Here is a 25870-nt window from a genome sequence, read left to right as displayed (position 1 = left end):
GAGGAGGAGGAGGAGGAGGTGGGAAGGGCCGTGGCCTGCAGTCGTGTTCCCGGGGTGGCTTCTTCCACAGGCTGCTTGGCCTGGGCTCCCTGCACCTGGGCCTTTGGAGGACTGGCCCTGTGCTTGCCAACGCTTCCCCTGCAGGGACCCAGAGCTGGGAGGTTGCATCTCTCAGCCCTGGGTCGGGCAGAGCCCCAGCGGGCCATGCCCACAACCTCTCTCAGCACGGGTCCCCCAGAAGGCTCCTTTGGGACCAGGATTCTCTTGCGGGTGACTCTTTAAGGTCTGGCCCCTGGATGGAGGGGCACCAGGAGTAGAGGAGCAGGAAGGGGAAGGGGGTGGCCGTGCGAGGGGACACTTTCAGGCCAAGTCCCAGCTTCAGCCTGATCCTCCTGGGAACCCCGGGGTGTACGTCACACCTCCTGGTTGTCCCGCTCTGAGACAAGGAGCCGGGCTTCGCATTCCCCCAGCAGCCAGTCGTGGGCTGAGGACACCTGGGGCGTTGGGAACTCCCTGGCTTCTCCTTGGCTTAACATCTGGAGCTGCTTGTGAATCGTGCCGCCACACACACCCGAGTGCAGGTGTCTTCTGCACAGACTGCGGGCCTCGCTCTTCTGAATGCCGCTAGCTCGCCACCCACCCACGGGTGAACCTGGTCAGGGTACTTTCTCTCGGGGGCAGACTCTGATCCTGGCGGGCTACCGGTGTCTCTGTTTGCTCGTTTCTTTCTTCCATTTCGGGAAAGGCTTCCTTACTGGGTGTGGAAATCTCCTATGCCTTTCCTCGCCTATTCTGTCAGCTTTAAAATTCTCTTTCAGTTGCCACCCTCACAGATGGATTAGGAAACTCTTTCCGGTGCACTCATTAGTGAAATGACCTCAATGAAGCTGGAATCCAATATCTAATCGCCGATTTTTAGCGAGTCCACACGCCAGGGTGGTCGGGGTCCAATGCAGCCCCGGCCAGGCCCAGGCCCCTTGGACTGGGCCACAGGAGGACACAGAGGAGGGTCCCGGCCCCCACGGTCGCGTTGCCGGCAGTTCTCCAAGGGCTTGGGCGTTTTCCAGAGGTAGGAGATGGAGGGGACTGATTTCTTCAGCGCCCCACTAACCACGCCACCCCACCCATGGGACACATCCCTAGAGAGAGAGAGAGACGCCCCATACACTCGCTCCCCTCCCCCATGCGCTGTGCCCCAGCCCGGGCCCGGGGGAATAGGCGGCAGCCCACCCACAGGGTGGGGGGCGCAGCTGAAAGGGGTTGTCGGGGAGGGCGGCCCCTGCCTGGGGTCAAAGGGCGGGCGACCCGCGCGTGCGCAATCGGCGGCGGCGGCGGCGGCGGCGGCGGCGGGGGCGGCCACGAGCTGGGGGTGGGCCAGGCGAGGAGAGGAAGGGGGCTGGAAGGTCTCCACCTTGGCGAGTCCAGCCGTGGAGGCGCATCTTGTGTGAGTGTGAGTGAGTGAGTGTGAGTGTGAGTGTGTGTGTGTGTGTGTGTGTATAGAGAGACAGCCCCCCACCCCGGCCCGCCGCTCCCTGCCCGCCCCGCCCCACCCCGCCTGTCACCCCCGTCCCTCGGAGCCCGCCGGACCCGGCCGGTGAACTCAACAGGCCCGCCCGGTGCGGGTCAGCGCCGGCGCGGGGCCTGGGGCGGGAGGAGGCGGCGGGGAAGCGCAGAGAGGCTCGGCTTCTTGAGCGGGGCAGGGGCGCCCTCCGCCGTCTAGGGCCACACCACCCTGAACGCGCCCGATCTCGTCTGGTCTCAGAAGCTAAGCAGGGTCGGGCCTGGTTAGTACTTGGATGGGAGACCGCCTGGGAATACCGGGTGCCGTAGGCTTCTTTTTTTTTTTTTTTTTTTTTTGTTTTGCCTCTTGTTCTGTCCCCTCTCTGGGAGCGAGGCGGCGGCCCGGGGCGGGGGTCACCCCCACCCTCAGCGCCCGCCGCGGTGCCTGGCGCCCCAGCCCGCACCGTGGGGCCTCCTCTTGTCCCAAGCCGCGACACCGCCGTCACGCGGCAGCATGCGTGGCTTCTGGACTGTCAGGTCTCAGACCAAAGGTCTGCTCTGTGGGAACCGACACGCTGGAGGAAACCTTGAGAGTCTGAGAGGGGAGGGAGTTCCAGAAGAAGGCCAGGATGTCATTTTGAGGGAGTATGTGACCAGAACTCGTCCCGTTGCTTTTGGGGTTCTATGGGCTACACGTAGGAATCTTTGGTGGTGGCACCTGATGTTGGGGGATCCGGAGTCACACCCAGACCTGCCCCACAGGCCTCCTTTTACTTTTCTCTTCGGATTCATTAGGTTTAAAAAGTGTCTCTTATCTCTATGATTGCATTTTCTTTTCTCTCTCTTTTCAAGCAGATGATGGGAGTCCAAGTATTAAGGTGACATGTGTTGCCCGTGCCCCCCTCCCCCCTGTGTTCTTATTCATTAACCTCTGATGTTGTTCCAGCGTATTGTGGGGGTACCAATGTTAAGGTCGGGTACGTTGCCCTCTCCCAGCCTCCCCCCTCGGGTCAGAGCCTCAAGTGCGCCCATCCCCCAGTCGGTGCGCACCCACCCCATTCCTAATGGAGGTGTATGCCCATCCCCTCCCCCCACCCGCCCGACACCCACCCGATGAAGGTGATTCCTCTGTGTCCACTTGGGTGTCCGTCGGTTCGTACCCATTTGCTGGTGAGCGCGAGCACGTGGTGCTCGTGTGTCCATTCTTGGGCTACCTGGCTTACTGGAACGGGTTCCAGCTCTGGCCAGGAGAACCACGAGAGGTGCCCTCTCACCGCTGCTCCTCCTAGCTGAATAGCACTCCGTGGTGTCCACGCGCCACATTTCATTTACGCACTGGTGGGTCGATGGGCACTCGGGTCGCTTCCAGGTCTTTGCGATTGTGACTTGTGCCCTGACTCTAACCCTAACCCTTACCCAGCCCCGTCTCCTCCTCGGCCCCTGCCTGAATGACTCCTTCCCGCCCGGCCTGTCACCTGTCACCGTCCTCTGCCCCTGCCTGACACGCTCCTCCCCGCCCGGGCCGTCACCGTCCTCGGCCCCTGCCTGACGGGGCTCCTCCGTCGCCTGGGCCTTCCAAGGGCTTGGTGTGGACGCTGGTTCCAGGACGCCCTCCCAGGAACCCGGTAGCAGGGCGGCCGCAGCGTCTCGCGCCACCCAACCGTCCGCCGGCCGGCGGCCGTCGCTAAGTGGCCTGCGGGGGACGTGCCCCCACTGTGGGGCGGGCGCCCAGCCTGGTGTCTTCTCTGAGGCCCCGTGGCTGCTTTTCCCCCCCCCCGCAAGGGGAGAGCCGCGGAGGTGGGGACCGCCTCCTCGTGGGGACGTACACCCAGCTCTCCACGTCGGATTCCGGGGCTCTCTGTCCTGCCAGAAGGCCCAGCTGGCCTGCGGGTCCTTAGAGTGGCAAAAACATCCGAAAACTGAGATTGAGGGTCCGGTGGTTGTCTGCACTTTTGTGCTGGGCACCCCAGGGAGGCCCGGGGGCTGGCTGGACAACGCGGTCTGCTGGGCGGGGGGGGGGGTTTGGAGGAGCAACTGATGCCCTTTGCACTTTGGGTAGCAAGTGTCTGAGGTGTCTCTGAGCCCTGCGCCATGTCGGGGGTGGGGGTGGGAGGTCGGGGGGGGGTGGAGGAGCAGGAGGAGGAGGAGGAGGAGGAGGTGGGAAGGGCCGTGGCCTGCAGTCGTGTTCCCGGGGTGGCTTCTTCCACAGGCTGCTTGGCCTGGGCTCCCTGCACCTGGGCCTTTGGAGGACTGGCCCTGTGCTTGCCAACGCTTCCCCTGCAGGGACCCAGAGCTGGGAGGTTGCATCTCTCAGCCCTGGGTCGGGCAGAGCCCCAGCGGGCCATGCCCACAACCTCTCTCAGCACGGGTCCCCCAGAAGGCTCCTTTGGGACCAGGATTCTCTTGCGGGTGACTCTTTAAGGTCTGGCCCCTGGATGGAGGGGCACCAGGAGTAGAGGAGCAGGAAGGGGAAGGGGGTGGCCGTGCGAGGGGACACTTTCAGGCCAAGTCCCAGCTTCAGCCTGATCCTCCTGGGAACCCCGGGGTGTACGTCACACCTCCTGGTTGTCCCGCTCTGAGACAAGGAGCCGGGCTTCGCATTCCCCCAGCAGCCAGTCGTGGGCTGAGGACACCTGGGGCGTTGGGAACTCCCTGGCTTCTCCTTGGCTTAACATCTGGAGCTGCTTGTGAATCGTGCCGCCACACACACCCGAGTGCAGGTGTCTTCTGCACAGACTGCGGGCCTCGCTCTTCTGAATGCCGCTAGCTCGCCACCCACCCACGGGTGAACCTGGTCAGGGTACTTTCTCTCGGGGGCAGACTCTGATCCTGGCGGGCTACCGGTGTCTCTGTTTGCTCGTTTCTTTCTTCCATTTCGGGAAAGGCTTCCTTACTGGGTGTGGAAATCTCCTATGCCTTTCCTCGCCTATTCTGTCAGCTTTAAAATTCTCTTTCAGTTGCCACCCTCACAGATGGATTAGGAAACTCTTTCCGGTGCACTCATTAGTGAAATGACCTCAATGAAGCTGGAATCCAATATCTAATCGCCGATTTTTAGCGAGTCCACACGCCAGGGTGGTCGGGGTCCAATGCAGCCCCGGCCAGGCCCAGGCCCCTTGGACTGGGCCACAGGAGGACACAGAGGAGGGTCCCGGCCCCCACGGTCGCGTTGCCGGCAGTTCTCCAAGGGCTTGGGCGTTTTCCAGAGGTAGGAGATGGAGGGGACTGATTTCTTCAGCGCCCCACTAACCACGCCACCCCACCCATGGGACACATCCCTAGAGAGACAGAGAGACGCCCCATACACTCGCTCCCCTCCCCCATGCGCTGTGCCCCAGCCCGGGCCCGGGGGAATAGGCGGCAGCCCACCCACAGGGTGGGGGGCGCAGCTGAAAGGGGTTGTCGGGGAGGGCGGCCCCTGCCTGGGGTCAAAGGGCGGGCGACCCGCGCGTGCGCAATCGGCGGGGGCGGCCACGAGCTGGGGGTGGGCCAGGCGAGGAGAGGAAGGGGGCTGGAAGGTCTCCACCTTGGCGAGTCCAGCCGTGGAGGCGCATCTTGTGTGAGTGTGAGTGTGTGTGTGTGTGTGTGTGTGTGTGTGTGTGTGTGTATAGAGAGACAGCCCCCCACCCCGGCCCGCCGCTCCCTGCCCGCCCCGCCCCACCCCGCCTGTCACCCCCGTCCCTCGGAGCCCGCCGGACCCGGCCGGTGAACTCAACAGGCCCGCCCGGTGCGGGTCAGCGCCGGCGCGGGGCCTGGGGCGGGAGGAGGCGGCGGGGAAGCGCAGAGAGGCTCGGCTTCTTGAGCGGGGCAGGGGCGCCCTCCGCCGTCTAGGGCCACACCACCCTGAACGCGCCCGATCTCGTCTGGTCTCAGAAGCTAAGCAGGGTCGGGCCTGGTTAGTACTTGGATGGGAGACCGCCTGGGAATACCGGGTGCCGTAGGCTTCTTTTTTTTTTTTTTTTTTTTTTTTGTTTTGCCTCTTGTTCTGTCCCCTCTCTGGGAGCGAGGCGGCGGCCCGGGGCGGGGGTCACCCCCACCCTCAGCGCCCGCCGCGGTGCCTGGCGCCCCAGCCTGCACCGTGGGGCCTCCTCTTGTCCCAAGCCGCGACACCGCCGTCACGCGGCAGCATGCGTGGCTTCTGGACTGTCAGGTCTCAGACCAAAGGTCTGCTCTGTGGGAACCGACACGCTGGAGGAAACCTTGAGAGTCTGAGAGGGGAGGGAGTTCCAGAAGAAGGCCAGGATGTCATTTTGAGGGAGTATGTGACCAGAACTCGTCCCGTTGCTTTTGGGGTTCTATGGGCTACACGTAGGAATCTTTGGTGGTGGCACCTGATGTTGGGGGATCCGGAGTCACACCCAGACCTGCCCCACAGGCCTCCTTTTACTTTTCTCTTCGGATTCATTATGTTTAAAAAGTGTCTCTTATCTCTATGATTGCATTTTCTTTTCTCTCTCTTTTCAAGCAGATGATGGGAGTCCAAGTATTAAGGTGACATGTGTTGCCCGTGCCCCCCTCCCCCCTGTGTTCTTATTCATTAACCTCTGATGTTGTTCCAGCGTATTGTGGGGGTACCAATGTTAAGGTCGGGTACGTTGCCCTCTCCCAGCCTCCCCCCTCGGGTCAGAGCCTCAAGTGCGCCCATCCCCCAGTCGGTGCGCACCCACCCCATTCCTAATGGAGGTGTATGCCCATCCCCTCCCCCCACCCGCCCGACACCCACCCGATGAAGGTGATTCCTCTGTGTCCACTTGGGTGTCCGTCGGTTCGTACCCATTTGCTGGTGAGCGCGAGCACGTGGTGCTCGTGTGTCCATTCTTGGGCTACCTGGCTTACTGGAACGGGTTCCAGCTCTGGCCAGGAGAACCACGAGAGGTGCCCTCTCACCGCTGCTCCTCCTAGCTGAATAGCACTCCGTGGTGTCCACGCGCCACATTTCATTTACGCACTGGTGGGTCGATGGGCACTCGGGTCGCTTCCAGGTCTTTGCGATTGTGACTTGTGCCCTGACTCTAACCCTAACCCTTACCCAGCCCCGTCTCCTCCTCGGCCCCTGCCTGAATGACTCCTTCCCGCCCGGCCTGTCACCTGTCACCGTCCTCTGCCCCTGCCTGACACGCTCCTCCCCGCCCGGGCCGTCACCGTCCTCGGCCCCTGCCTGACGGGGCTCCTCCGTCGCCTGGGCCTTCCAAGGGCTTGGTGTGGACGCTGGTTCCAGGACGCCCTCCCAGGAACCCGGTAGCAGGGCGGCCGCAGCGTCTCGCGCCACCCAACCGTCCGCCGGCCGGCGGCCGTCGCTAAGTGGCCTGCGGGGGACGTGCCCCCACTGTGGGGCGGGCGCCCAGCCTGGTGTCTTCTCTGAGGCCCCGTGGCTGCTTTTCCCCCCCCCCGCAAGGGGAGAGCCGCGGAGGTGGGGACCGCCTCCTCGTGGGGACGTACACCCAGCTCTCCACGTCGGATTCCGGGGCTCTCTGTCCTGCCAGAAGGCCCAGCTGGCCTGCGGGTCCTTAGAGTGGCAAAAACATCCGAAAACTGAGATTGAGGGTCCGGTGGTTGTCTGCACTTTTGTGCTGGGCACCCCAGGGAGGCCCGGGGGCTGGCTGGACAACGCGGTCTGCTGGGCGGGGGGGGGGTTTGGAGGAGCAACTGATGCCCTTTGCACTTTGGGTAGCAAGTGTCTGAGGTGTCTCTGAGCCCTGCGCCATGTCGGGGGTGGGGGTGGGAGGTCGGGGGGGGGTGGAGGAGCAGGAGGAGGAGGAGGAGGAGGAGGTGGGAAGGGCCGTGGCCTGCAGTCGTGTTCCCGGGGTGGCTTCTTCCACAGGCTGCTTGGCCTGGGCTCCCTGCACCTGGGCCTTTGGAGGACTGGCCCTGTGCTTGCCAACGCTTCCCCTGCAGGGACCCAGAGCTGGGAGGTTGCATCTCTCAGCCCTGGGTCGGGCAGAGCCCCAGCGGGCCATGCCCACAACCTCTCTCAGCACGGGTCCCCCAGAAGGCTCCTTTGGGACCAGGATTCTCTTGCGGGTGACTCTTTAAGGTCTGGCCCCTGGATGGAGGGGCACCAGGAGTAGAGGAGCAGGAAGGGGAAGGGGGTGGCCGTGCGAGGGGACACTTTCAGGCCAAGTCCCAGCTTCAGCCTGATCCTCCTGGGAACCCCGGGGTGTACGTCACACCTCCTGGTTGTCCCGCTCTGAGACAAGGAGCCGGGCTTCGCATTCCCCCAGCAGCCAGTCGTGGGCTGAGGACACCTGGGGCGTTGGGAACTCCCTGGCTTCTCCTTGGCTTAACATCTGGAGCTGCTTGTGAATCGTGCCGCCACACACACCCGAGTGCAGGTGTCTTCTGCACAGACTGCGGGCCTCGCTCTTCTGAATGCCGCTAGCTCGCCACCCACCCACGGGTGAACCTGGTCAGGGTACTTTCTCTCGGGGGCAGACTCTGATCCTGGCGGGCTACCGGTGTCTCTGTTTGCTCGTTTCTTTCTTCCATTTCGGGAAAGGCTTCCTTACTGGGTGTGGAAATCTCCTATGCCTTTCCTCGCCTATTCTGTCAGCTTTAAAATTCTCTTTCAGTTGCCACCCTCACAGATGGATTAGGAAACTCTTTCCGGTGCACTCATTAGTGAAATGACCTCAATGAAGCTGGAATCCAATATCTAATCGCCGATTTTTAGCGAGTCCACACGCCAGGGTGGTCGGGGTCCAATGCAGCCCCGGCCAGGCCCAGGCCCCTTGGACTGGGCCACAGGAGGACACAGAGGAGGGTCCCGGCCCCCACGGTCGCGTTGCCGGCAGTTCTCCAAGGGCTTGGGCGTTTTCCAGAGGTAGGAGATGGAGGGGACTGATTTCTTCAGCGCCCCACTAACCACGCCACCCCACCCATGGGACACATCCCTAGAGAGACAGAGAGACGCCCCATACACTCGCTCCCCTCCCCCATGCGCTGTGCCCCAGCCCGGGCCCGGGGGAATAGGCGGCAGCCCACCCACAGGGTGGGGGGCGCAGCTGAAAGGGGTTGTCGGGGAGGGCGGCCCCTGCCTGGGGTCAAAGGGCGGGCGACCCGCGCGTGCGCAATCGGCGGGGGCGGCCACGAGCTGGGGGTGGGCCAGGCGAGGAGAGGAAGGGGGCTGGAAGGTCTCCACCTTGGCGAGTCCAGCCGTGGAGGCGCATCTTGTGTGAGTGTGAGTGTGTGTGTGTGTGTGTGTGTGTGTGTGTGTGTGTGTATAGAGAGACAGCCCCCCACCCCGGCCCGCCGCTCCCTGCCCGCCCCGCCCCACCCCGCCTGTCACCCCCGTCCCTCGGAGCCCGCCGGACCCGGCCGGTGAACTCAACAGGCCCGCCCGGTGCGGGTCAGCGCCGGCGCGGGGCCTGGGGCGGGAGGAGGCGGCGGGGAAGCGCAGAGAGGCTCGGCTTCTTGAGCGGGGCAGGGGCGCCCTCCGCCGTCTAGGGCCACACCACCCTGAACGCGCCCGATCTCGTCTGGTCTCAGAAGCTAAGCAGGGTCGGGCCTGGTTAGTACTTGGATGGGAGACCGCCTGGGAATACCGGGTGCCGTAGGCTTCTTTTTTTTTTTTTTTTTTTTTTTTTGTTTTGCCTCTTGTTCTGTCCCCTCTCTGGGAGCGAGGCGGCGGCCCGGGGCGGGGGTCACCCCCACCCTCAGCGCCCGCCGCGGTGCCTGGCGCCCCAGCCCGCACCGTGGGGCCTCCTCTTGTCCCAAGCCGCGACACCGCCGTCACGCGGCAGCATGCGTGGCTTCTGGACTGTCAGGTCTCAGACCAAAGGTCTGCTCTGTGGGAACCGACACGCTGGAGGAAACCTTGAGAGTCTGAGAGGGGAGGGAGTTCCAGAAGAAGGCCAGGATGTCATTTTCAGGGAGTATGTGACCAGAACTCGTCCCGTTGCTTTTGGGGTTCTATGGGCTACACGTAGGAATCTTTGGTGGTGGCACCTGATGTTGGGGGATCCGGAGTCACACCCAGACCTGCCCCACAGGCCTCCTTTTACTTTTCTCTTCGGATTCATTATGTTTAAAAAGTGTCTCTTATCTCTATGATTGCATTTTCTTTTCTCTCTCTTTTCAAGCAGATGATGGGAGTCCAAGTATTAAGGTGACATGTGTTGCCCGTGCCCCCCTCCCCCCTGTGTTCTTATTCATTAACCTCTGATGTTGTTCCAGCGTATTGTGGGGGTACCAATGTTAAGGTCGGGTACGTTGCCCTCTCCCAGCCTCCCCCCTCGGGTCAGAGCCTCAAGTGCGCCCATCCCCCAGTCGGTGCGCACCCACCCCATTCCTAATGGAGGTGTATGCCCATCCCCTCCCCCCACCCGCCCGACACCCACCCGATGAAGGTGATTCCTCTGTGTCCACTTGGGTGTCCGTCGGTTCGTACCCATTTGCTGGTGAGCGCGAGCACGTGGTGCTCGTGTGTCCATTCTTGGGCTACCTGGCTTACTGGAACGGGTTCCAGCTCTGGCCAGGAGAACCACGAGAGGTGCCCTCTCACCGCTGCTCCTCCTAGCTGAATAGCACTCCGTGGTGTCCACGCGCCACATTTCATTTACGCACTGGTGGGTCGATGGGCACTCGGGTCGCTTCCAGGTCTTTGCGATTGTGACTTGTGCCCTGACTCTAACCCTAACCCTTACCCAGCCCCGTCTCCTCCTCGGCCCCTGCCTGAATGACTCCTTCCCGCCCGGCCTGTCACCTGTCACCGTCCTCTGCCCCTGCCTGACACGCTCCTCCCCGCCCGGGCCGTCACCGTCCTCGGCCCCTGCCTGACGGGGCTCCTCCGTCGCCTGGGCCTTCCAAGGGCTTGGTGTGGACGCTGGTTCCAGGACGCCCTCCCAGGAACCCGGTAGCAGGGCGGCCGCAGCGTCTCGCGCCACCCAACCGTCCGCCGGCCGGCGGCCGTCGCTAAGTGGCCTGCGGGGGACGTGCCCCCACTGTGGGGCGGGCGCCCAGCCTGGTGTCTTCTCTGAGGCCCCGTGGCTGCTTTTCCCCCCCCCTGCAAGGGGAGAGCCGCGGAGGTGGGGACCGCCTCCTCGTGGGGACGTACACCCAGCTCTCCACGTCGGATTCCGGGGCTCTCTGTCCTGCCAGAAGGCCCAGCTGGCCTGCGGGTCCTTAGAGTGGCAAAAACATCCGAAAACTGAGATTGAGGGTCCGGTGGTTGTCTGCACTTTTGTGCTGGGCACCCCAGGGAGGCCCGGGGGCTGGCTGGACAACGCGGTCTGCTGGGCGGGGGGGGGGGTTTGGAGGAGCAACTGATGCCCTTTGCACTTTGGGTAGCAAGTGTCTGAGGTGTCTCTGAGCCCTGCGCCATGTCGGGGGTGGGGGTGGGAGGTCGGGGGGGGGTGGAGGAGCAGGAGGAGGAGGAGGAGGAGGAGGTGGGAAGGGCCGTGGCCTGCAGTCGTGTTCCCGGGGTGGCTTCTTCCACAGGCTGCTTGGCCTGGGCTCCCTGCACCTGGGCCTTTGGAGGACTGGCCCTGTGCTTGCCAACGCTTCCCCTGCAGGGACCCAGAGCTGGGAGGTTGCATCTCTCAGCCCTGGGTCGGGCAGAGCCCCAGCGGGCCATGCCCACAACCTCTCTCAGCACGGGTCCCCCAGAAGGCTCCTTTGGGACCAGGATTCTCTTGCGGGTGACTCTTTAAGGTCTGGCCCCTGGATGGAGGGGCACCAGGAGTAGAGGAGCAGGAAGGGGAAGGGGGTGGCCGTGCGAGGGGACACTTTCAGGCCAAGTCCCAGCTTCAGCCTGATCCTCCTGGGAACCCCGGGGTGTACGTCACACCTCCTGGTTGTCCCGCTCTGAGACAAGGAGCCGGGCTTCGCATTCCCCCAGCAGCCAGTCGTGGGCTGAGGACACCTGGGGCGTTGGGAACTCCCTGGCTTCTCCTTGGCTTAACATCTGGAGCTGCTTGTGAATCGTGCCGCCACACACACCCGAGTGCAGGTGTCTTCTGCACAGACTGCGGGCCTCGCTCTTCTGAATGCCGCTAGCTCGCCACCCACCCACGGGTGAACCTGGTCAGGGTACTTTCTCTCGGGGGCAGACTCTGATCCTGGCGGGCTACCGGTGTCTCTGTTTGCTCGTTTCTTTCTTCCATTTCGGGAAAGGCTTCCTTACTGGGTGTGGAAATCTCCTATGCCTTTCCTCGCCTATTCTGTCAGCTTTAAAATTCTCTTTCAGTTGCCACCCTCACAGATGGATTAGGAAACTCTTTCCGGTGCACTCATTAGTGAAATGACCTCAATGAAGCTGGAATCCAATATCTAATCGCCGATTTTTAGCGAGTCCACACGCCAGGGTGGTCGGGGTCCAATGCAGCCCCGGCCAGGCCCAGGCCCCTTGGACTGGGCCACAGGAGGACACAGAGGAGGGTCCCGGCCCCCACGGTCGCGTTGCCGGCAGTTCTCCAAGGGCTTGGGCGTTTTCCAGAGGTAGGAGATGGAGGGGACTGATTTCTTCAGCGCCCCACTAACCACGCCACCCCACCCATGGGACACATCCCTAGAGAGAGAGAGAGACGCCCCATACACTCGCTCCCCTCCCCCATGCGCTGTGCCCCAGCCCGGGCCCGGGGGAATAGGCGGCAGCCCACCCACAGGGTGGGGGGCGCAGCTGAAAGGGGTTGTCGGGGAGGGCGGCCCCTGCCTGGGGTCAAAGGGCGGGCGACCCGCGCGTGCGCAATCGGCGGCGGCGGCGGCGGCGGCGGCGGCGGCGGGGGCGGCCACGAGCTGGGGGTGGGCCAGGCGAGGAGAGGAAGGGGGCTGGAAGGTCTCCACCTTGGCGAGTCCAGCCGTGGAGGCGCATCTTGTGTGAGTGTGAGTGAGTGAGTGTGAGTGTGAGTGTGTGTGTGTGTGTGTGTATAGAGAGACAGCCCCCCACCCCGGCCCGCCGCTCCCTGCCCGCCCCGCCCCACCCCGCCTGTCACCCCCGTCCCTCGGAGCCCGCCGGACCCGGCCGGTGAACTCAACAGGCCCGCCCGGTGCGGGTCAGCGCCGGCGCGGGGCCTGGGGCGGGAGGAGGCGGCGGGGAAGTGCAGAGAGGCTCGGCTTCTTGAGCGGGGCAGGGGCGCCCTCCGCCGTCTAGGGCCACACCACCCTGAACGCGCCCGATCTCGTCTGGTCTCAGAAGCTAAGCAGGGTCGGGCCTGGTTAGTACTTGGATGGGAGACCGCCTGGGAATACCGGGTGCCGTAGGCTTCTTTTTTTTTTTTTTTTTTTTTTTTTGTTTTGCCTCTTGTTCTGTCCCCTCTCTGGGAGCGAGGCGGCGGCCCGGGGCGGGGGTCACCCCCACCCTCAGCGCCCGCCGCGGTGCCTGGCGCCCCAGCCCGCACCGTGGGGCCTCCTCTTGTCCCAAGCCGCGACACCGCCGTCACGCGGCAGCATGCGTGGCTTCTGGACTGTCAGGTCTCAGACCAAAGGTCTGCTCTGTGGGAACCGACACGCTGGAGGAAACCTTGAGAGTCTGAGAGGGGAGGGAGTTCCAGAAGAAGGCCAGGATGTCATTTTGAGGGAGTATGTGACCAGAACTCGTCCCGTTGCTTTTGGGGTTCTATGGGCTACACGTAGGAATCTTTGGTGGTGGCACCTGATGTTGGGGGATCCGGAGTCACACCCAGACCTGCCCCACAGGCCTCCTTTTACTTTTCTCTTCGGATTCATTATGTTTAAAAAGTGTCTCTTATCTCTATGATTGCATTTTCTTTTCTCTCTCTTTTCAAGCAGATGATGGGAGTCCAAGTATTAAGGTGACATGTGTTGCCCGTGCCCCCCTCCCCCCTGTGTTCTTATTCATTAACCTCTGATGTTGTTCCAGCGTATTGTGGGGGTACCAATGTTAAGGTCGGGTACGTTGCCCTCTCCCAGCCTCCCCCCTCGGGTCAGAGCCTCAAGTGCGCCCATCCCCCAGTCGGTGCGCACCCACCCCATTCCTAATGGAGGTGTATGCCCATCCCCTCCCCCCACCCGCCCGACACCCACCCGATGAAGGTGATTCCTCTGTGTCCACTTGGGTGTCCGTCGGTTCGTACCCATTTGCTGGTGAGCGCGAGCACGTGGTGCTCGTGTGTCCATTCTTGGGCTACCTGGCTTACTGGAACGGGTTCCAGCTCTGGCCAGGAGAACCACGAGAGGTGCCCTCTCACCGCTGCTCCTCCTAGCTGAATAGCACTCCGTGGTGTCCACGCGCCACATTTCATTTACGCACTGGTGGGTCGATGGGCACTCGGGTCGCTTCCAGGTCTTTGCGATTGTGACTTGTGCCCTGACTCTAACCCTAACCCTTACCCAGCCCCGTCTCCTCCTCGGCCCCTGCCTGAATGACTCCTTCCCGCCCGGCCTGTCACCTGTCACCGTCCTCTGCCCCTGCCTGACACGCTCCTCCCCGCCCGGGCCGTCACCGTCCTCGGCCCCTGCCTGACGGGGCTCCTCCGTCGCCTGGGCCTTCCAAGGGCTTGGTGTGGACGCTGGTTCCAGGACGCCCTCCCAGGAACCCGGTAGCAGGGCGGCCGCAGCGTCTCGCGCCACCCAACCGTCCGCCGGCCGGCGGCCGTCGCTAAGTGGCCTGCGGGGGACGTGCCCCCACTGTGGGGCGGGCGCCCAGCCTGGTGTCTTCTCTGAGGCCCCGTGGCTGCTTTTCCCCCCCCCTGCAAGGGGAGAGCCGCGGAGGTGGGGACCGCCTCCTCGTGGGGACGTACACCCAGCTCTCCACGTCGGATTCCGGGGCTCTCTGTCCTGCCAGAAGGCCCAGCTGGCCTGCGGGTCCTTAGAGTGGCAAAAACATCCGAAAACTGAGATTGAGGGTCCGGTGGTTGTCTGCACTTTTGTGCTGGGCACCCCAGGGAGGCCCGGGGGCTGGCTGGACAACGCGGTCTGCTGGGCGGGGGGGGGGGTTTGGAGGAGCAACTGATGCCCTTTGCACTTTGGGTAGCAAGTGTCTGAGGTGTCTCTGAGCCCTGCGCCATGTCGGGGGTGGGGGTGGGAGGTCGGGGGGGGGTGGAGGAGCAGGAGGAGGAGGAGGAGGAGGAGGTGGGAAGGGCCGTGGCCTGCAGTCGTGTTCCCGGGGTGGCTTCTTCCACAGGCTGCTTGGCCTGGGCTCCCTGCACCTGGGCCTTTGGAGGACTGGCCCTGTGCTTGCCAACGCTTCCCCTGCAGGGACCCAGAGCTGGGAGGTTGCATCTCTCAGCCCTGGGTCGGGCAGAGCCCCAGCGGGCCATGCCCACAACCTCTCTCAGCACGGGTCCCCCAGAAGGCTCCTTTGGGACCAGGATTCTCTTGCGGGTGACTCTTTAAGGTCTGGCCCCTGGATGGAGGGGCACCAGGAGTAGAGGAGCAGGAAGGGGAAGGGGGTGGCCGTGCGAGGGGACACTTTCAGGCCAAGTCCCAGCTTCAGCCTGATCCTCCTGGGAACCCCGGGGTGTACGTCACACCTCCTGGTTGTCCCGCTCTGAGACAAGGAGCCGGGCTTCGCATTCCCCCAGCAGCCAGTCGTGGGCTGAGGACACCTGGGGCGTTGGGAACTCCCTGGCTTCTCCTTGGCTTAACATCTGGAGCTGCTTGTGAATCGTGCCGCCACACACACCCGAGTGCAGGTGTCTTCTGCACAGACTGCGGGCCTCGCTCTTCTGAATGCCGCTAGCTCGCCACCCACCCACGGGTGAACCTGGTCAGGGTACTTTCTCTCGGGGGCAGACTCTGATCCTGGCGGGCTACCGGTGTCTCTGTTTGCTCGTTTCTTTCTTCCATTTCGGGAAAGGCTTCCTTACTGGGTGTGGAAATCTCCTATGCCTTTCCTCGCCTATTCTGTCAGCTTTAAAATTCTCTTTCAGTTGCCACCCTCACAGATGGATTAGGAAACTCTTTCCGGTGCACTCATTAGTGAAATGACCTCAATGAAGCTGGAATCCAATATCTAATCGCCGATTTTTAGCGAGTCCACACGCCAGGGTGGTCGGGGTCCAATGCAGCCCCGGCCAGGCCCAGGCCCCTTGGACTGGGCCACAGGAGGACACAGAGGAGGGTCCCGGCCCCCACGGTCGCGTTGCCGGCAGTTCTCCAAGGGCTTGGGCGTTTTCCAGAGGTAGGAGATGGAGGGGACTGATTTCTTCAGCGCCCCACTAACCACGCCACCCCACCCATGGGACACATCCCTAGAGAGAGAGAGAGACGCCCCATACACTCGCTCCCCTCCCCCATGCGCTGTGCCCCAGCCCGGGCCCGGGGGAATAGGCGGCAGCCCACCCACAGGGTGGGGGGCGCAGCTGAAAGAGGTTGTCAGGGAGGGCGGCCCCTGCCTGGGGTCAAAGGGCGGGCGACCCGCGCGTGCGCAATCGGCGGCGGCGGCGGCGGCGGCGGCGGCGGCGGCGGCGGCGGCGGCAGGGGCGGCCACGAGCTGGGGGTGGGCCAGGCGAGGAGAGGAAGGGGGCTGGAAGGTCTCCACCTTGGCGAGTCCAGCCGTGGAGGCGCATCTTGTGTGAGTGTGAGTGAGTGAGTGTGAGTGTGAGTGTGTGTGTGTGTGTGTGTATAGAGAGACAGCCCCCCACCCCGGCCCGCCGCTCCCTGCCCGCCCCGCCCCACCCCGCCTGTCACCCCCGTCCCTCGGAGCCCGCCGGACCCGGCCGGTGAACTCAACAGGCCCGCCCGGTGCGGGTCAGCGCCGGCGCGGGGCCTGGGGCGGGAGGAGGCGGCGGGGAAGCGCAGAGAGGCTCGGCTTCTTGAGCGGGGCAGGGGCGCCCTCCGCCGTCTAGGGCCACACCACCCTGAACGCGCCCGATCTCGTCTGGTCTCAGAAGCTAAGCAGGGTCGGGCCTGGTTAGTACTTGGATGGGAGACCGCCTGGGAATACCGGGTGCCGTAGGCTTCTTTTTTTTTTTTTTTTTTTTTTGTTTTGCCTCTTGTTCTGTCCCCTCTCTGGGAGCGAGGCGGCGGCCCGGGGCGGGGGTCACCCCCACCCTCAGCGCCCGCCGCGGTGCCTGGCGCCCCAGCCCGCACCGTGGGGCCTCCTCTTGTCCCAAGCCGCGACACCGCCGTCACGCGGCAGCATGCGTGGCTTCTGGACTGTCAGGTCTCAGACCAAAGGTCTGCTCTGTGGGAACCGACACGCTGGAGGAAACCTTGAGAGTCTGAGAGGGGAGGGAGTTCCAGAAGAAGGCCAGGATGTCATTTTCAGGGAGTATGTGACCAGAACTCGTCCCGTTGCTTTTGGGGTTCTATGGGCTACACGTAGGAATCTTTGGTGGTGGCACCTGATGTTGGGGGATCCGGAGTCACACCCAGACCTGCCCCACAGGCCTCCTTTTACTTTTCTCTTCGGATTCATTATGTTTAAAAAGTGTCTCTTATCTCTATGATTGCATTTTCTTTTCTCTCTCTTTTCAAGCAGATGATGGGAGTCCAAGTATTAAGGTGACATGTGTTGCCCGTGCCCCCCTCCCCCCTGTGTTCTTATTCATTAACCTCTGATGTTGTTCCAGCGTATTGTGGGGGTACCAATGTTAAGGTCGGGTACGTTGCCCTCTCCCAGCCTCCCCCCTCGGGTCAGAGCCTCAAGTGCGCCCATCCCCCAGTCGGTGCGCACCCACCCCATTCCTAATGGAGGTGTATGCCCATCCCCTCCCCCCACCCGCCCGACACCCACCCGATGAAGGTGATTCCTCTGTGTCCACTTGGGTGTCCGTCGGTTCGTACCCATTTGCTGGTGAGCGCGAGCACGTGGTGCTCGTGTGTCCATTCTTGGGCTACCTGGCTTACTGGAACGGGTTCCAGCTCTGGCCAGGAGAACCACGAGAGGTGCCCTCTCACCGCTGCTCCTCCTAGCTGAATAGCACTCCGTGGTGTCCACGCGCCACATTTCATTTACGCACTGGTGGGTCGATGGGCACTCGGGTCGCTTCCAGGTCTTTGCGATTGTGACTTGTGCCCTGACTCTAACCCTAACCCTTACCCAGCCCCGTCTCCTCCTCGGCCCCTGCCTGAATGACTCCTTCCCGCCCGGCCTGTCACCTGTCACCGTCCTCTGCCCCTGCCTGACACGCTCCTCCCCGCCCGGGCCGTCACCGTCCTCGGCCCCTGCCTGACGGGGCTCCTCCGTCGCCTGGGCCTTCCAAGGGCTTGGTGTGGACGCTGGTTCCAGGACGCCCTCCCAGGAACCCGGTAGCAGGGCGGCCGCAGCGTCTCGCGCCACCCAACCGTCCGCCGGCCGGCGGCCGTCGCTAAGTGGCCTGCGGGGGACGTGCCCCCACTGTGGGGCGGGCGCCCAGCCTGGTGTCTTCTCTGAGGCCCCGTGGCTGCTTTTCCCCCCCCCCCGCAAGGGGAGAGCCGCGGAGGTGGGGACCGCCTCCTCGTGGGGACGTACACCCAGCTCTCCACGTCGGATTCCGGGGCTCTCTGTCCTGCCAGAAGGCCCAGCTGGCCTGCGGGTCCTTAGAGTGGCAAAAACATCCGAAAACTGAGATTGAGGGTCCGGTGGTTGTCTGCACTTTTGTGCTGGGCACCCCAGGGAGGCCCGGGGGCTGGCTGGACAACGCGGTCTGCTGGGCGGGGGGGGGGTTTGGAGGAGCAACTGATGCCCTTTGCACTTTGGGTAGCAAGTGTCTGAGGTGTCTCTGAGCCCTGCGCCATGTCGGGGGTGGGGGTGGGAGGTCGGGGGGGGGGGGTGGAGGAGCAGGAGGAGGAGGAGGAGGAGGAGGTGGGAAGGGCCGTGGCCTGCAGTCGTGTTCCCGGGGTGGCTTCTTCCACAGGCTGCTTGGCCTGGGCTCCCTGCACCTGGGCCTTTGGAGGACTGGCCCTGTGCTTGCCAACGCTTCCCCTGCAGGGACCCAGAGCTGGGAGGTTGCATCTCTCAGCCCTGGGTCGGGCAGAGCCCCAGCGGGCCATGCCCACAACCTCTCTCAGCACGGGTCCCCCAGAAGGCTCCTTTGGGACCAGGATTCTCTTGCGGGTGACTCTTTAAGGTCTGGCCCCTGGATGGAGGGGCACCAGGAGTAGAGGAGCAGGAAGGGGAAGGGGGTGGCCGTGCGAGGGGACACTTTCAGGCCAAGTCCCAGCTTCAGCCTGATCCTCCTGGGAACCCCGGGGTGTACGTCACACCTCCTGGTTGTCCCGCTCTGAGACAAGGAGCCGGGCTTCGCATTCCCCCAGCAGCCAGTCGTGGGCTGAGGACACCTGGGGCGTTGGGAACTCCCTGGCTTCTCCTTGGCTTAACATCTGGAGCTGCTTGTGAATCGTGCCGCCACACACACCCGAGTGCAGGTGTCTTCTGCACAGACTGCGGGCCTCGCTCTTCTGAATGCCGCTAGCTCGCCACCCACCCACGGGTGAACCTGGTCAGGGTACTTTCTCTCGGGGGCAGACTCTGATCCTGGCGGGCTACCGGTGTCTCTGTTTGCTCGTTTCTTTCTTCCATTTCGGGAAAGGCTTCCTTACTGGGTGTGGAAATCTCCTATGCCTTTCCTCGCCTATTCTGTCAGCTTTAAAATTCTCTTTCAGTTGCCACCCTCACAGATGGATTAGGAAACTCTTTCCGGTGCACTCATTAGTGAAATGACCTCAATGAAGCTGGAATCCAATATCTAATCGCCGATTTTTAGCGAGTCCACACGCCAGGGTGGTCGGGGTCCAATGCAGCCCCGGCCAGGCCCAGGCCCCTTGGACTGGGCCACAGGAGGACACAGAGGAGGGTCCCGGCCCCCACGGTCGCGTTGCCGGCAGTTCTCCAAGGGCTTGGGCGTTTTCCAGAGGTAGGAGATGGAGGGGACTGATTTCTTCAGCGCCCCACTAACCACGCCACCCCACCCATGGGACACATCCCTAGAGAGAGAGAGAGACGCCCCATACACTCGCTCCCCTCCCCCATGCGCTGTGCCCCAGCCCGGGCCCGGGGGAATAGGCGGCAGCCCACCCACAGGGTGGGGGGCGCAGCTGAAAGGGGTTGTCGGGGAGGGCGGCCCCTGCCTGGGGTCAAAGGGCGGGCGACCCGCGCGTGCGCAATCGGCGGCGGCGGCGGCGGCGGCGGCGGCGGCGGGGGCGGCCACGAGCTGGGGGTGGGCCAGGCGAGGAGAGGAAGGGGGCTGGAAGGTCTCCACCTTGGCGAGTCCAGCCGTGGAGGCGCATCTTGTGTGAGTGTGAGTGAGTGAGTGTGAGTGTGAGTGTGTGTGTGTGTGTGTGTGTATAGAGAGACAGCCCCCCACCCCGGCCCGCCGCTCCCTGCCCGCCCCGCCCCACCCCGCCTGTCACCCCCGTCCCTCGGAGCCCGCCGGACCCGGCCGGTGAACTCAACAGGCCCGCCCGGTGCGGGTCAGCGCCGGCGCGGGGCCTGGGGCGGGAGGAGGCGGCGGGGAAGTGCAGAGAGGCTCGGCTTCTTGAGCGGGGCAGGGGCGCCCTCCGCCGTCTAGGGCCACACCACCCTGAACGCGCCCGATCTCGTCTGGTCTCAGAAGCTAAGCAGGGTCGGGCCTGGTTAGTACTTGGATGGGAGACCGCCTGGGAATACCGGGTGCCGTAGGCTTCTTTTTTTTTTTTTTTTTTTTTTTTTGTTTTGCCTCTTGTTCTGTCCCCTCTCTGGGAGCGAGGCGGCGGCCCGGGGCGGGGGTCACCCCCACCCTCAGCGCCCGCCGCGGTGCCTGGCGCCCCAGCCCGCACCGTGGGGCCTCCTCTTGTCCCAAGCCGCGACACCGCCGTCACGCGGCAGCATGCGTGGCTTCTGGACTGTCAGGTCTCAGACCAAAGGTCTGCTCTGTGGGAACCGACACGCTGGAGGAAACCTTGAGAGTCTGAGAGGGGAGGGAGTTCCAGAAGAAGGCCAGGATGTCATTTTGAGGGAGTATGTGACCAGAACTCGTCCCGTTGCTTTTGGGGTTCTATGGGCTACACGTAGGAATCTTTGGTGGTGGCACCTGATGTTGGGGGATCCGGAGTCACACCCAGACCTGCCCCACAGGCCTCCTTTTACTTTTCTCTTCGGATTCATTATGTTTAAAAAGTGTCTCTTATCTCTATGATTGCATTTTCTTTTCTCTCTCTTTTCAAGCAGATGATGGGAGTCCAAGTATTAAGGTGACATGTGTTGCCCGTGCCCCCCTCCCCCCTGTGTTCTTATTCATTAACCTCTGATGTTGTTCCAGCGTATTGTGGGGGTACCAATGTTAAGGTCGGGTACGTTGCCCTCTCCCAGCCTCCCCCCTCGGGTCAGAGCCTCAAGTGCGCCCATCCCCCAGTCGGTGCGCACCCACCCCATTCCTAATGGAGGTGTATGCCCATCCCCTCCCCCCACCCGCCCGACACCCACCCGATGAAGGTGATTCCTCTGTGTCCACTTGGGTGTCCGTCGGTTCGTACCCATTTGCTGGTGAGCGCGAGCACGTGGTGCTCGTGTGTCCATTCTTGGGCTACCTGGCTTACTGGAACGGGTTCCAGCTCTGGCCAGGAGAACCACGAGAGGTGCCCTCTCACCGCTGCTCCTCCTAGCTGAATAGCACTCCGTGGTGTCCACGCGCCACATTTCATTTACGCACTGGTGGGTCGATGGGCACTCGGGTCGCTTCCAGGTCTTTGCGATTGTGACTTGTGCCCTGACTCTAACCCTAACCCTTACCCAGCCCCGTCTCCTCCTCGGCCCCTGCCTGAATGACTCCTTCCCGCCCGGCCTGTCACCTGTCACCGTCCTCTGCCCCTGCCTGACACGCTCCTCCCCGCCCGGGCCGTCACCGTCCTCGGCCCCTGCCTGACGGGGCTCCTCCGTCGCCTGGGCCTTCCAAGGGCTTGGTGTGGACGCTGGTTCCAGGACGCCCTCCCAGGAACCCGGTAGCAGGGCGGCCGCAGCGTCTCGCGCCACCCAACCGTCCGCCGGCCGGCGGCCGTCGCTAAGTGGCCTGCGGGGGACGTGCCCCCACTGTGGGGCGGGCGCCCAGCCTGGTGTCTTCTCTGAGGCCCCGTGGCTGCTTTTCCCCCCCCCTGCAAGGGGAGAGCCGCGGAGGTGGGGACCGCCTCCTCGTGGGGACGTACACCCAGCTCTCCACGTCGGATTCCGGGGCTCTCTGTCCTGCCAGAAGGCCCAGCTGGCCTGCGGGTCCTTAGAGTGGCAAAAACATCCGAAAACTGAGATTGAGGGTCCGGTGGTTGTCTGCACTTTTGTGCTGGGCACCCCAGGGAGGCCCGGGGGCTGGCTGGACAACGCGGTCTGCTGGGGGGGGGGGTTTGGAGGAGCAACTGATGCCCTTTGCACTTTGGGTAGCAAGTGTCTGAGGTGTCTCTGAGCCCTGCGCCATGTCGGGGGTGGGGGTGGGAGGTCGGGGGGGGGGTGGAGGAGCAGGAGGAGGAGGAGGAGGAGGAGGTGGGAAGGGCCGTGGCCTGCAGTCGTGTTCCCGGGGTGGCTTCTTCCACAGGCTGCTTGGCCTGGGCTCCCTGCACCTGGGCCTTTGGAGGACTGGCCCTGTGCTTGCCAACGCTTCCCCTGCAGGGACCCAGAGCTGGGAGGTTGCATCTCTCAGCCCTGGGTCGGGCAGAGCCCCAGCGGGCCATGCCCACAACCTCTCTCAGCACGGGTCCCCCAGAAGGCTCCTTTGGGACCAGGATTCTCTTGCGGGTGACTCTTTAAGGTCTGGCCCCTGGATGGAGGGGCACCAGGAGTAGAGGAGCAGGAAGGGGAAGGGGGTGGCCGTGCGAGGGGACACTTTCAGGCCAAGTCCCAGCTTCAGCCTGATCCTCCTGGGAACCCCGGGGTGTACGTCACACCTCCTGGTTGTCCCGCTCTGAGACAAGGAGCCGGGCTTCGCATTCCCCCAGCAGCCAGTCGTGGGCTGAGGACACCTGGGGCGTTGGGAACTCCCTGGCTTCTCCTTGGCTTAACATCTGGAGCTGCTTGTGAATCGTGCCGCCACACACACCCGAGTGCAGGTGTCTTCTGCACAGACTGCGGGCCTCGCTCTTCTGAATGCCGCTAGCTCGCCACCCACCCACGGGTGAACCTGGTCAGGGTACTTTCTCTCGGGGGCAGACTCTGATCCTGGCGGGCTACCGGTGTCTCTGTTTGCTCGTTTCTTTCTTCCATTTCGGGAAAGGCTTCCTTACTGGGTGTGGAAATCTCCTATGCCTTTCCTCGCCTATTCTGTCAGCTTTAAAATTCTCTTTCAGTTGCCACCCTCACAGATGGATTAGGAAACTCTTTCCGGTGCACTCATTAGTGAAATGACCTCAATGAAGCTGGAATCCAATATCTAATCGCCGATTTTTAGCGAGTCCACACGCCAGGGTGGTCGGGGTCCAATGCAGCCCCGGCCAGGCCCAGGCCCCTTGGACTGGGCCACAGGAGGACACAGAGGAGGGTCCCGGCCCCCACGGTCGCGTTGCCGGCAGTTCTCCAAGGGCTTGGGCGTTTTCCAGAGGTAGGAGATGGAGGGGACTGATTTCTTCAGCGCCCCACTAACCACGCCACCCCACCCATGGGACACATCCCTAGAGAGAGAGAGAGACGCCCCATACACTCGCTCCCCTCCCCCATGCGCTGTGCCCCAGCCCGGGCCCGGGGGAATAGGCGGCAGCCCACCCACAGGGTGGGGGGCGCAGCTGAAAGGGGTTGTCAGGGAGGGCGGCCCCTGCCTGGGGTCAAAGGGCGGGCGACCCGCGCGTGCGCAATCGGCGGCGGCGGCGGCGGCGGCGGCGGCGGCGGCGGCGGCGGCGGCGGCGGCGGCAGGGGCGGCCACGAGCTGGGGGTGGGCCAGGCGAGGAGAGGAAGGGGGCTGGAAGGTCTCCACCTTGGCGAGTCCAGCCGTGGAGGCGCATCTTGTGTGAGTGTGAGTGAGTGAGTGTGAGTGTGAGTGTGTGTGTGTGTGTGTGTGTATAGAGAGACAGCCCCCCACCCCGGCCCGCCGCTCCCTGCCCGCCCCGCCCCACCCCGCCTGTCACCCCCGTCCCTCGGAGCCCGCCGGACCCGGCCGGTGAACTCAACAGGCCCGCCCGGTGCGGGTCAGCGCCGGCGCGGGGCCTGGGGCGGGAGGAGGCGGCGGGGAAGCGCAGAGAGGCTCGGCTTCTTGAGCGGGGCAGGGGCGCCCTCCGCCGTCTAGGGCCACACCACCCTGAACGCGCCCGATCTCGTCTGGTCTCAGAAGCTAAGCAGGGTCGGGCCTGGTTAGTACTTGGATGGGAGACCGCCTGGGAATACCGGGTGCCGTAGGCTTCTTTTTTTTTTTTTTTTTTTTTTGTTTTGCCTCTTGTTCTGTCCCCTCTCTGGGAGCGAGGCGGCGGCCCGGGGCGGGGGTCACCCCCACCCTCAGCGCCCGCCGCGGTGCCTGGCGCCCCAGCCCGCACCGTGGGGCCTCCTCTTGTCCCAAGCCGCGACACCGCCGTCACGCGGCAGCATGCGTGGCTTCTGGACTGTCAGGTCTCAGACCAAAGGTCTGCTCTGTGGGAACCGACACGCTGGAGGAAACCTTGAGAGTCTGAGAGGGGAGGGAGTTCCAGAAGAAGGCCAGGATGTCATTTTGAGGGAGTATGTGACCAGAACTCGTCCCGTTGCTTTTGGGGTTCTATGGGCTACACGTAGGAATCTTTGGTGGTGGCACCTGATGTTGGGGGATCCGGAGTCACACCCAGACCTGCCCCACAGGCCTCCTTTTACTTTTCTCTTCGGATTCATTATGTTTAAAAAGTGTCTCTTATCTCTATGATTGCATTTTCTTTTCTCTCTCTTTTCAAGCAGATGATGGGAGTCCAAGTATTAAGGTGACATGTGTTGCCCGTGCCCCCCTCCCCCCTGTGTTCTTATTCATTAACCTCTGATGTTGTTCCAGCGTATTGTGGGGGTACCAATGTTAAGGTCGGGTACGTTGCCCTCTCCCAGCCTCCCCCCTCGGGTCAGAGCCTCAAGTGCGCCCATCCCCCAGTCGGTGCGCACCCACCCCATTCCTAATGGAGGTGTATGCCCATCCCCTCCCCCCACCCGCCCGACACCCACCCGATGAAGGTGATTCCTCTGTGTCCACTTGGGTGTCCGTCGGTTCGTACCCATTTGCTGGTGAGCGCGAGCACGTGGTGCTCGTGTGTCCATTCTTGGGCTACCTGGCTTACTGGAACGGGTTCCAGCTCTGGCCAGGAGAACCACGAGAGGTGCCCTCTCACCGCTGCTCCTCCTAGCTGAATAGCACTCCGTGGTGTCCACGCGCCACATTTCATTTACGCACTGGTGGGTCGATGGGCACTCGGGTCGCTTCCAGGTCTTTGCGATTGTGACTTGTGCCCTGACTCTAACCCTAACCCTTACCCAGCCCCGTCTCCTCCTCGGCCCCTGCCTGAATGACTCCTTCCCGCCCGGCCTGTCACCTGTCACCGTCCTCTGCCCCTGCCTGACACGCTCCTCCCCGCCCGGGCCGTCACCGTCCTCGGCCCCTGCCTGACGGGGCTCCTCCGTCGCCTGGGCCTTCCAAGGGCTTGGTGTGGACGCTGGTTCCAGGACGCCCTCCCAGGAACCCGGTAGCAGGGCGGCCGCAGCGTCTCGCGCCACCCAACCGTCCGCCGGCCGGCGGCCGTCGCTAAGTGGCCTGCGGGGGACGTGCCCCCACTGTGGGGCGGGCGCCCAGCCTGGTGTCTTCTCTGAGGCCCCGTGGCTGCTTTTCCCCCCCCCCGCAAGGGGAGAGCCGCGGAGGTGGGGACCGCCTCCTCGTGGGGACGTACACCCAGCTCTCCACGTCGGATTCCGGGGCTCTCTGTCCTGCCAGAAGGCCCAGCTGGCCTGCGGGTCCTTAGAGTGGCAAAAACATCCGAAAACTGAGATTGAGGGTCCGGTGGTTGTCTGCACTTTTGTGCTGGGCACCCCAGGGAGGCCCGGGGGCTGGCTGGACAACGCGGTCTGCTGGGCGGGGGGGGGGTTTGGAGGAGCAACTGATGCCCTTTGCACTTTGGGTAGCAAGTGTCTGAGGTGTCTCTGAGCCCTGCGCCATGTCGGGGGTGGGGGTGGGAGGTCGGGGGGGGGGTGGAGGAGCAGGAGGAGGAGGAGGAGGAGGAGGTGGGAAGGGCCGTGGCCTGCAGTCGTGTTCCCGGGGTGGCTTCTTCCACAGGCTGCTTGGCCTGGGCTCCCTGCACCTGGGCCTTTGGAGGACTGGCCCTGTGCTTGCCAACGCTTCCCCTGCAGGGACCCAGAGCTGGGAGGTTGCATCTCTCAGCCCTGGGTCGGGCAGAGCCCCAGCGGGCCATGCCCACAACCTCTCTCAGCACGGGTCCCCCAGAAGGCTCCTTTGGGACCAGGATTCTCTTGCGGGTGACTCTTTAAGGTCTGGCCCCTGGATGGAGGGGCACCAGGAGTAGAGGAGCAGGAAGGGGAAGGGGGTGGCCGTGCGAGGGGACACTTTCAGGCCAAGTCCCAGCTTCAGCCTGATCCTCCTGG

General features: G+C 63.7%; 7 non-coding genes across 7 annotated transcripts; all 7 read left to right on the top strand.

Annotated features, from left to right (window-relative positions):
* Nucleotides 1-1714: 1714 nt before the first annotated feature.
* Nucleotides 1715-1833, top strand: LOC142866215 (5S ribosomal RNA). Its single transcript, XR_012916256.1, has one exon. It is a non-coding gene; the product is annotated as a 5S ribosomal RNA (ribosomal RNA).
* Nucleotides 1834-5325: 3492 nt separating this feature from the next.
* Nucleotides 5326-5444, top strand: LOC142866214 (5S ribosomal RNA). Its single transcript, XR_012916255.1, has one exon. It is a non-coding gene; the product is annotated as a 5S ribosomal RNA (ribosomal RNA).
* Nucleotides 5445-8937: 3493 nt separating this feature from the next.
* On the top strand, nt 8938-9056 carry LOC142866213 (5S ribosomal RNA). The gene has a single exon (XR_012916254.1). It is a non-coding gene; the product is annotated as a 5S ribosomal RNA (ribosomal RNA).
* Nucleotides 9057-12580: 3524 nt separating this feature from the next.
* Nucleotides 12581-12699, top strand: LOC142866212 (5S ribosomal RNA). The gene has a single exon (XR_012916253.1). It is a non-coding gene; the product is annotated as a 5S ribosomal RNA (ribosomal RNA).
* A 3539-nt stretch (nt 12700-16238) lies between these two features.
* Nucleotides 16239-16357, top strand: LOC142866211 (5S ribosomal RNA). Its single transcript, XR_012916252.1, has one exon. It is a non-coding gene; the product is annotated as a 5S ribosomal RNA (ribosomal RNA).
* Nucleotides 16358-19883: 3526 nt separating this feature from the next.
* LOC142866210 (5S ribosomal RNA) lies at nt 19884-20002 on the top strand. Its single transcript, XR_012916251.1, has one exon. It is a non-coding gene; the product is annotated as a 5S ribosomal RNA (ribosomal RNA).
* Nucleotides 20003-23549: 3547 nt separating this feature from the next.
* Nucleotides 23550-23668, top strand: LOC142866209 (5S ribosomal RNA). The gene has a single exon (XR_012916250.1). It is a non-coding gene; the product is annotated as a 5S ribosomal RNA (ribosomal RNA).
* Nucleotides 23669-25870: the final 2202 nt, after the last annotated feature.

The sequence above is a fragment of the Microcebus murinus genome, unplaced genomic scaffold (genome assembly GCF_040939455.1).
Source record: "Microcebus murinus isolate Inina unplaced genomic scaffold, M.murinus_Inina_mat1.0 scaf002_hap2_Mmur4.0, whole genome shotgun sequence".
Taxonomy (NCBI): domain Eukaryota; kingdom Metazoa; phylum Chordata; class Mammalia; order Primates; family Cheirogaleidae; genus Microcebus; species Microcebus murinus.
The sequence above is the reverse complement of the archived record's forward strand: the minus strand, read 5'-3'. Positions and strand labels throughout refer to the sequence as shown.